The sequence below is a fragment of the Dermacentor albipictus genome, chromosome 4, assembly GCF_038994185.2.
Source record: "Dermacentor albipictus isolate Rhodes 1998 colony chromosome 4, USDA_Dalb.pri_finalv2, whole genome shotgun sequence".
In the NCBI taxonomy this organism is placed as follows: Eukaryota; Metazoa; Arthropoda; class Arachnida; order Ixodida; family Ixodidae; genus Dermacentor; species Dermacentor albipictus.
The window spans coordinates 87,510,728-87,519,427 of NC_091824.1; the positions used below are offsets into that span (position 1 = coordinate 87,510,728).

At 44.0% G+C, this 8,700-nt stretch overlaps 1 long non-coding RNA gene across 1 annotated transcript; it reads left to right on the top strand.

The window, feature by feature from the left end:
• The first annotated feature begins 1,030 nt into the window (after positions 1-1,030).
• LOC139059188 (uncharacterized) lies at positions 1,031-8,010 on the top strand. Its single transcript, XR_011513980.1, has 3 exons — positions 1,031-1,486; positions 5,863-5,929; positions 7,886-8,010. It is a non-coding gene; the product is annotated as an uncharacterized lncRNA (long non-coding RNA).
• Positions 8,011-8,700: the final 690 nt, after the last annotated feature.

Sequence of the window (8,700 nt, forward strand, 5' to 3'; positions counted from 1 at the left end):
GAGGCTCCTTGGCCATCTCCCAAACAGGATCAGCGCGAAGCCATAAGGAGGCTGAGAGCGATAAGGGGGGACTTGCGTGAGGTAATGCTTTCTATAATAATGACGACCCATGAGCACCTATAAACGCCACTAAAGTTGATGGGTTTAGGGTAAATAGATTGCGGTAGTGACGTTGTTAAGGTCTTCCTAGGTGCGGCTTGATGACTCGACTTCCTATTCTGCATCGCAGAATGCATGTGACGGAAGGCCGAAGTGAAATTTTCACTTGTTTCTTTCTTGTATCTTATGTAAATATACGCATACATAGCTATATAATGTCTCCTACAGTAGGCGTTATGACGACTAGCGCAATTTAACTACTTTTTACATCATTGTTTTATTATTTCTTTTTATAGCTTACAATCCCGAGCGCTAAATGTAAGCTGACTTTTCGATCAGGAATGCATTTCGCAATCCTGCTTGCATTGTACTATGCGTCTTCGTGAAGAGTACCAAAAAGTTGTAGCGCACAATGAATGCAAACTAGGAAGGGGATTTCTTCTCGATGAAATCTGTAGGATTGGCAAGTGTATTCACAAAATTATTTATTATTCGCCACTGCTTGGTGACCATTCGCCGTGACTACTTTGTATATATCGAAGAGGCAATTTTGTATTTACTAAAATGAATCAGAAGCCTCTCTGGAGTTCTGCAGCGTTTGAATGTCTCACTTTTTGCCCGAAAAGCAAAAATATTGCTTGCACAGCGCATTGAACAACGTCGAAAAAGAACCGTCCCAGTTGACGCGCGGTGGGGTTTTATCGCGTGTAATACGTAATTGTAAACGCCTGTTTTCAATATCCGTGTTCCGTCTGCCCAGCGGAACTAACTTCGACCAGAAGGATGCAAGCATACGTTATCACCAACATCATGGCCATCGCTTCGTACGCCTCGCTTTGATAACGCATTTCCTGGCGTCGACTGGATAGCTTGGGCTTCAATTGGAAGTATACTCTTTTCGTCACATGCTGCGTTCGGCGTATTGCACTTTCGTTTTTTTTGCGTTCGGAATGAACACGGCAGCCCCACTTAGCCAGCAGCGTGTGTCTCGATGTGTTTTAATATACCAGAGGTTTCATGTTATATTGTTTATAGCAAGTAAACCGGTGCATTTTCAGTTTCATAACAGTCAGCGAAAGACTCCTGCAACGTGCGAGAGTGCCGCTTTGGAAACATTGCCTGAGTGCCGATTAAAGTCTAGCCTGTTCATCAGTGGATTGGCCACACCTGCACGGCACTAGTTTCCGGTAACTGGAGAGGTGGACAGCTTGGTCGCTTGCGTGAACGCTCAGGGAGACTCATATGTTGCTTCGTTACTGTATGCGGTCAAGAATCCACTCCACTTACAGCACTACGCACCTGCGATTCACTCGTTCGGGACTGCGTTCAACCAGTTCATGGCTCCGTGTGTTTACAGGACCGGAAACAAGAAGCATACTCTTACAAAGTGAGTACTTTAACGTTGTTGTCTTGTTGTATTCGTCAACGATAATCAACAGGCAAGTTTAAGAGAAATCACAAGGGTCTCGGAGAAGAGCTCACCTCTATTTTGAAACATTCTTCACGCCCACACTTTTCGTCCTGGCCTGCACCAAGGGCTTCCAGTCAGTACCATTAATAAGCACGTATATTTCTGCATGTTGTGTACTACTGATCCAATGAGCCACACTTTTTAAAGCAGCGAATGTATAGAATTTTGGTAAAAACTTCGTGGTTGCCATGTGGTATAACGCATGCTTCTGATGATGTTTTATGCGCAACATATTACTTGAAAAATTGTTGGACGCGCTCAGTAGGCACCCAACGAAGTGGTTCTCATGACGTGATGTTCAACGTGTGTGTGTGTTCCTTTTTTTTGCCGGAGAGGGGGGGGGGAGGAGTGAGGTGGGGGAAGCTGTAGAAAGTTCCCGAAGTAGGAAAAAAAAGGACGTAGCTGTGGTTTTATGAGTCTGAACAGCAGTGCTCTTAACCACCTTTTGAAAGAATGAAGCTGGCGTGCATATTGAAGAAAAAAATCGATCGGCCATGTCGTTCAGCTTACATCGCCACCTTCGTTGTGAAAATCGACGGCCGCCAGGCCCTTAAAGATAGGCAGGTGCTGAACACGGATGCAACAACCATTCGTGATTTTTACAGCGACTCTGCTTATGCGAGCACTGTGCTGTCGTAGTCGGGCTTCATTAAAAAGGGGCCAAGTGAGCTAGCGGGAGAAGAAAAGAAGCGCCCAACAGGGGGAAATGAGTTGGAATGGCCCATTTCCCCTCATGATAATACTATACGCGAATTTGATGCTGTGGTCACACGGTCCATTTTTGGCGATTGAGCCAGATCGCCATCGAGTTTATTGGCGATTGATTTCACCCGGCCGCGAAAAAAACTCGGGTTATGCATGTGGTTTGCGGCCAACGCCCAGCGATTGAAAGACGATAATAGGAGCGCGCGACTGCCGGCACTTCTTGCTGGCGCAAGAAGTGCGCAAGTGCTGGCAGTCACGTCAATAGTCAAGCCAATCCAACCAATGGTCAGAACGACTGCAATGCCCGCATCTCCAGTGGTGGGTCTTGGGCCCAATTTAGGGAGCTTTGGATTAGTGGTTCCACCCATTCCATCCCTGCTACAGCTATGGAAAGACTACGAGTAGTGCGTTATCCTGAGGAAGATGCGGTCTACCGCAAACGTCAGCGCAAAAAAGAGGCGGAGCAACTTGCACGCAAAAAAGAAAGCATAGAAAAACAAAGACAGAAGACTCAAGTGCTAAAAAAAAAGCACTGGGAGGACCACACAAAAAAAGCCCTCCTAAAGCACGCTCACCACGCGAAGCAAGCAAAAGCAAAAATGAGGTAAAAGGATGGTGAAACAAAAAATATACATTATAGACTGCTTGCGAAGTTTGACTTGCATAGTGCAGCACTCTGTGTAGCTAACACAGCTTGTCGGACGACCATTTTAACGGACTGGAAGCGCGGGTGATTTCTTTTTTTATGTTATTTGCCTGTGATGGGTGTAAGGCCTTTATTACTTCAAACCATAATTGATAACACTGCCATACGGACGAGCAAGAGCACAGTTACACTTTTTTGTCCTTGTTATGGGGTCAACTTCAAACCCCGTAGAAAAAAAAAAAGAAACACATGGAAGAGGTAATGTCATTCAAACAACTTACTTGGACGTATTACGCTCTATAAACTGTTTTAATGCGACGTATACGTATACGTCGCACTTAAGTGATACGTATACGTATCACTTAAACGAATATTTAAAATATTGCGTAACTAAACTTAGGTAATTGGCTAACTAACTGAACCTAAATTGTAGTTTAAATACCCCAAGACGACCACGAACAACGTACAGTTTTTCTCATTCATCATAGGCATACCGTTCTATTCATAAAGTTTCATTCCAGTTGCGTAAAACACACGGTATACAACCGACATTGGCGGGGATAGCACACGCACATAGTGAAATGGGCAGCTAACTTGTGGGGCCGGCATTTTCTGGCGTGTCATTCTCGCTCTCCAATTCAGTGGTCTGAGTTTTAACAGGAAATAAATAAACAGATATCGATTTCAAGGATTAAGTGCCCCAGTTTGCGACAGAGCTGTTTTTAAGCACCGAAAGCGAATATAATTTCAGAACGATGGAACTGCGTGACATTCTTCCGCTCCCGCTTACCAGTTCCTCGACCATAACTTTCCAAACTAGTGGATGAAGCCATAAAGTAAAACTGCAGGAAGCTTTAGCTAAGGAGCTTTTACGTAAATTCATTAGAATGGAGAAGTCGTTTTTCTGAGCAATCACTGCCGCAATTTTCACGAGGCTTCTTGCAAAAAGTGTGCACTGTAGGGCACACTTTTTATTCTTTAAGCTCTCCGCTGGTTTTGAGAAGTCCTCCAACGTTAAAAAATTTGATATAGAGACTTTAGTATGAGGTGTACATGCCTGAACAATTTCACAAGTCTGTAAACTTCACCTAATGTTACAACTATGGCAGCAATTTTTTTAAAATTTTATACCATATTAATATATCCACACATTTGTGAATAAGAATTTTACAAAATCGTTTTAGACATTGTCACGGCAATTTCACGTATACTGTAAATTCATGTACCAAGTTTCTCAGCTTTAGATGCTTTAACGACAGCGGTGCATGTTACTGCGGTATCTGTTTTGGTGCACAGGTGCGGACTTGTTATCCTTGAGCTTCAATTTTTTTTAAGCTTGCCAATTCCCGCAAGTTTGTAACAAATTGCCGGAGCTAAATCAAAATTCTTCTTTCTATTAATGGCCTGCTGTTCTTTCTTTGTGTGTGCTTTATAAGTCACTAGAACTTAACTTTGCGTGTCAAATCCAACAGAATTTATTCGAATTAGTCCAGCAGATGCCCAATTTCGTCGTTCTATATGTATTTAAACTGGGAAAGTGGAGTTGACCCTTAGCTCAAGCTACCACTTAGAACATGCCCCACTACCGAATCTGCTGGTGCCTTTGGTTTCTGTCTTAAATGTAAAGCCTGCATAACGCTCGCAGCTTTAGCAACAATTTTACCTTTCGCTTTATCTCCTTGCATACTCGTGGATTTGCACGTAGTTCTAGTCCCTGCTTTTCTCGCAGTATTTACTGTCAACGCAGCGCGATGCCTTATGAAATTCTAGAGCGACAATACCGGTGGCGGTGGCTTTTATCTCCAAGAATAAAACCTTACTTGGTTCATGCATTTCGAGCGCCTTTTACTTCAAAAAAAAATGTGCGGATATCATACGTTGTGGGAACCGGTCGATGCGCAGCTTCCTTGTTATAGATGCCTGCGATAATGCTAAATGTGTTAACGTTCTTTGATGTTGCATCGATGTAAAAAGTATGTTAGGTTAGATTTCATGCTCCCTTTGGGGTGGCTTAGTTGATATGTTACTTCGATTGTATGGTACGGGGGTATTTCGATTGAGGCAAAATTCAAAAGCGTCTTTGTATTATGCACTGTGTCCATGTTACAGAACCCCACGTGGCCAAAATTAATCTAGTGACCCCAACTGCGGCGTGCTTCATAATCAGATCTTAGTTTTCGCACATAAAACCATAGAATTTCAGTTCTTAGATTTAACTTTTGCTTAAAATTGATACAGTGCGGATAATAATGCATTTAAGGGCATTTCGTACATTTCGGCAATAGACAAAGGTGAGCTGAGTTTTAATTTTTATTCCTTGAACAAAGCGAACGATTGTGACTGCTTTGCATTAAATGTACCCATGTTCATGAGAGTTTCCATGACACATTTAATGCCGATGGGCTGTCGGTCTGGAGGTGCAGAATTACCGCTAGCGTCGTATGTACTAAGAAATAAGAAATTCAAAGTTTAACGTTCAATGCGTAAAAGAAAGAACACCAGGCCATTAATAGAAAGAAGAATTTTCATTTAGCTCCGGCAATTCGTTACAAACTTGCGAGAATTGGCAAGCTTAGAAAAAAATTGAAGCGCAAGGTTAACAACTCCGCACCTGTGCACCAAAACAGATACCGCAGTAACACACACCGCTGTCGTTAAAGCATGTATCATGAGTTGCGTCCCCCAACCGAGATGTTGGCGAATGTCCTGTGGCGCCGCATTGATCTTCATGATTATCCTTACGGATGTATAAACCGTCTTCACTTAGTGCCTACTCTCCAAACTCCTCTACGCTAACGACACGGCTGTTTGTAGCAACGCTCTAAACGACGCCATGGAGGAAATAGATAAACTAGGACCGGGCATTAGCGTAACGCGGCCAGTCATCCAGTCAATCCAACGCTCCTTGAAGCCGTTCTCTTGGCCTTTTCTCTCTGGATAGGTCGGCCCGAGACGTGACCCTGCACTCTGTAGTCTCAGCGGACTCGGCCAAGTGTGCTTGGTTCCCGGTAGGTTTCATTGGGTGCTTTTTTGCCAAGCGCTTTGTGGCAATTTTCTTCCAGTACTCTCGTTGGACATGGGTCGGTTAATGCGAGGCATACATCTATCGTCTTCTTAGCAGCGTGCGAGAGGGGCAGCCCGCGTAGTGCTGTCGCAAGCATTTTGTTTTTGGAAGAGAGTGTGCTGAGTGCGCGTCCTTAAGCAGTAAAACACACCCGGACGTGTTCACGTGTTGCGCCAACTTTTCCTGGCTTCAATTCTGTCGCGTAAAGCTCCCTCTTACCTCATTCCTTCCTCCATCAACGATACATATCTTTTTTGCCCTCCACGCAGCTTTCCACATCACTACGCGTGTGTTTACTCCGCAATGTTCATTGCACCGCCACGCGTTTCTATCTCCACGCCTCTCTGACGCGTGTGTGGCAGCTGTGCGAAAAAACCCCCACTGTATCTGCTGCGTCACAAAACGAAACAGGCATGGAAGCTTGGACCTCAATCTACGCCTGAGTGAATGTAATTCTGTGGCATACTTATCAAGATTGGCCCATCTGCGCATTTCACTGCACTGCTTCCAATATTGGCACACGTCATAGGCCGCAATAAATCTCTTCCGAAGAGCTACTGCACATCGTGCACCGGTATATCAGGACTGGCCAAACGAGCCGCCATATTTGTTTTGCGATGTCTTTGGTATCTACGCGGGTTGATGACACAGTCTCCGCGATTAACACAGTTTGTTCGACGGATGACGGAAGCTATAAATATGGAGGAAGTACACTGTGGTGGAGGTTGCCATGCGGTTTGCGCATTTGCGTGGTTTCATGAAACCACATGGCCGGCTCATGCTTTTTCTTTTTCTAGAAAGGTACGTGGTGCAAAATTTTGTCCCGATGTGCAAACACGAGTAGAAACAAAGCAATGGAACATTCACACTAGGTATTTTGCTGCCTCTTGTGCTACCTGCAGGAAAGAATGGTCAGAACGGGAACATAAGCATTTCGAGTTCAGATTGAGAGGACGACGATTGCGGTTGGCTCATTATTTGGTAAACGTAATGAGCCCCTATGTGAGCGAGAAATCTACTTAGCTATATGTACATGCCCATATGGAATAAGCCACCATTTTCTCCCATTTCTCATTATGTTTCTCGAGCGTATAATTCCCGAGCACAAAATATGGGAAATCACCACTGCGTATTACTCAAGGAGAAGTAAATGTATGGAAAAGTACGATTGTTATCCATTTGAGAAGAACGCAAAATAAAACATGCATCTGCGGGTTTATTAGAAGTTCATCTGTTGAAGAAAATTTTGTAGTGGTGAGGGGGATGCAAGCCAGTATAAACATATTTCTAGGGCGGTCGCTATATTTTAAAATCCCAGAGTGAGGTGGAATGAATCCACAACTCATACCACACAGACACTAAACATGGAAAATCAAGTCTGCAGCAAATTCGTAGCGTGTAGCAAATTTTAACCACCTGATAGCAACAATAAGCTCTGCAAGATATGGCAAAAAGCACGTCTTTCTTAAGGTTCAAAATTGGGGCAAGGTGATGAGGGATGTAAGAAAAAATGGATGTCCGCCTCTACCTACACATCTCACATGGACAATGAAGCAGTTTATATAAAGGTGGCAGCGTTGCAAGTTTTTCACAGACTTTGAATAGATCACTTTTATTCTCTGACGTGTGTTGGGCATGAGGCAGCATATGGTAGATTTGTTCAAATGGAGTAAATTTCGTAGTTGTCTATTTTTTTTCCGTTTGCGTGATCTTTCATCGTTGCCTATTGCAACAAAATTGCACTAGAGAGGCGCTGAAGAAAAGACTGGTGCTCCAAGCACCAACAACAAGCAGCTGATCTGAATAGTGAAGGCAGTGGCTCAGTTTGTTGACTTAATTGAGATATTTAGGATCTAGCTAAAATCTCGGTAACTGCATCTCGGCGTTGCCTTTTTATCAGGTCCGAAGTCATCAGATGGGCTGCCACCACCTAATGCGTCGCCCTGTCCATCGGACACCAAGTGCTCAGAAGCAACCATGTCATTCCAGCTTGCTTGAGCAAACAATGAAAATGGTTTTGTCAGCACGCCTCTCCAGCTCTCTTGGGAGCCGTTACAGGAGCGGTAATAAATCAAGACAATGGTAACTCGAAGCACTTGCAAAGTCTGAAGGCTTCGTTGTGCGGTATTGGCCACGCTTCAAGTACACGGTGAAGGACAATACGCTTAAAGATACGAGAGCAGTGTGGGCAACCACGTCGTTTATTCCTGAACGCAGATGAACTACCTTTCTTACTCGCCCTTGATTGCTGCTCTCCATTTTTTTTCTCTTTGCACGAGCAATTTTTTTCTCTTAGTAACAGTACCTGCTAAACAGCTGGCAACAAGGGCACTGTAGCTCTAGTAATGGTATGAAGAACTTTATTTGGTCCTGACGGTCAACCAGTAATTTCGAGCGCCAATTCTAGCAAGATAGGCGCAAGCAGCGTCAACTGCTGATGGTACAATACGCTAGAAGGGGGGGGGGGGGGGGGGTTCACGAGGCAAGTATTACCTACCTATTTTGTTTTGTCGGTTTACTAAAGGGCAAAAAAAATCCGTAAGTGGTTCCCAGATATGAAAGATCGGCATACTGAAAGTCACTTTTTTTCTTGTTATTTATTTTGTTGTACGCTGATTATCGAAGAAACGCCTATGGGTTATATGTGGAGACGCCGCCTGGACTACGACAGGGCTATATTTACTAGTATTCTTTGGTAGATATGTCAATTGTTCT